Raw genomic sequence first — 2213 nt, forward strand, 5'->3', positions numbered from 1 at the left:
GTAGTGGACATTAGAGCCCAGGCACCGTGACTGGCTCAGCTCCTCCTCATCCTGGATTCTATCTGGGAGTTCCTGTAGTGGACATTAGAGCCCAGAGAGGAACAATAGAGACGCATTAAGACGTGACAAGAGCCAACTTCCCACTTCCTCAGGGCTTTTGCCTTTGCCATTCTAAAAGGCTCTTCCTTCTTTTAATTAACTTCTACTTTCTTCGATTCAATTGATGGAGCTTTCCCTAACTTGACTAAAGAATTGATTTATTACATCCTTCATCATAACTAATCACAGCAGTAGATTTTCATAATGCTCATTGGTGACTGCCTGCCTTCTCCAATAGCCTGTGAGCACAGGAACCTCTCCCGGGTTTGTGTTCTGCCTTATCCCCAACACCTACCGTAATATTGGGCACCTTGTCTCAGTAAATACTATTGCTTGAGTAAATCAGAAGAGAAAGTAAAGGAAAATGGGAAATGGCAGTAAGGCTCGGAGGCATGAACAGCAGGGAGACTTAGAAAAGTTTGCACGAAGGATAGGAGTAAGAGAAGTTGACGGGGAAGTAGGTGGGGACCAGGTGTTGGAGCAATTCGTTACAATCTGGTCACCTGTGAATGATGGACGGCTTCTAATTGACATGTGGCTTCTAGTTCACGGTGCATTGGCATGGCCTTCGTAGCGACTAATACGAGCAATAGACGTTTTTCCCGTTAGACATACAGGCAGCAGTGAGGAGAGGCTGGTAAAGGTGGTGCATTGGTGAAGAAAGGCAGTAGGCGAAGTTGTTAGCTGCTCTTAAGTCGGCCCCAACTCATGGTGGGCAGTCTTGGGCCATGATCAAGATCACTCGTTAGCTCCCATGCTGTTACAGTGTTGTGACTACATAACAAGCCAGCTGGTCTTAGAAGGGGGACAACCAGAAAGCTCTGTAGATGCGAGGAGAGTGCGCCTTTGACTTGCTTACTCTAGAGAAGCCGCCAGGATAGACCAGTGCTAGACAAGGACATCAAGTGTGGTAAAGAACGTGACGGTAGACACAATGCCTTCTGACGAGTGCGGGGATCAGCATGGGGAACAGAGTGAAGAAATGTTGGGAACGCGGACCCATGTTGAAGAGAGGGCTCTGCGATGGTGTTTAGGTAGCAACCTCTGATCCAGGAACAAACAAACGAAGAACAGTCAACTAATGCACACTTTAAAGACCCCTGGGTCTCAGGTTTAGGAGCCAGGCAGATGGAGGACACGTGGAAGTGCTGCCCCGGGACAGAGAGGGATCCTCTCTGAGGTTGACAGGCAAGTGCTCCAGCCGTAGGTGGCGAGGTGGCGGCAAAGAATGTGAAGGATTGCACAAGCTCAGTGAACTCGGTCAGACAGGATTTAGGGCAAGCGTTGGAGTATACTGCACCCACTCCTTTCTGCCACCTTCTCCCGGTCCTTCAAGGTTCTGTTTAGCCACTGCAAGAGTCGTGTTTATTTGTGGGGCTGCACGAGAACGTTGACAATCGAGTGATGAGAAAAACTGGAAAGAATTTAAGCAGAACCCATGGAAGTTATAATTAACTAAGGTCGAGAAGCCAGCTGAGGTTAGCAATTGAAGGTGGGGGAGTCTCATGCATGACAAAAAAGATGAAATCATATATCATTATCTTGAAGATAGAGTGTGTTCTTGATCGCGCAAAGGCCTAAGTCAGGAATTGGAACGGACTTGCCGGCACATAACGATGACAACATTGCTTGTCCAAAGATTAGCCTAGATGTGTCTGTGAAGATATTTTGTAGATATTATTAACATTCCCAATCCGTTGATTTTAAATGAAGGAGATTACCCCCTGGATGATGTGGAGAATGTCCTGGAGAAGACATGAAAGGGGAGAGGTAGCAAAAGAGAGGCAGGCCCTCCACGAGACGGCAGACACCGGGGCTGCAGCAATGGGCTCCAGCACAGGAGCCATGTGAGGACGGCGCAGGACCAGCAGTGTTCTGGTCTGTTGTGCATCAGCTTGCCATGGATTGGAACTGACTCAAGAGGACCTAATACCGACAGGGTGGGTAGCCTCATCTGTTGTGGATTCACATAAATGACAGCCACTATAATGTCTTGATCATCTGGAAGAGTCTTTACTCGGTTATAAGCACCTGCTAGAATCTAAAGGTGATTCTTTGATTGCAGTCCTAAGTCCACATCTCATCCATCTTGAAGGCTGAAAAACTCATTTATC

Source organism: Echinops telfairi, unplaced genomic scaffold, assembly GCF_000313985.2.
Source record: "Echinops telfairi isolate 266 unplaced genomic scaffold, ASM31398v2 ScPeMD7_41;HRSCAF=154, whole genome shotgun sequence".
NCBI lineage: Eukaryota > Metazoa > Chordata > Mammalia > Afrosoricida > Tenrecidae > Echinops > Echinops telfairi.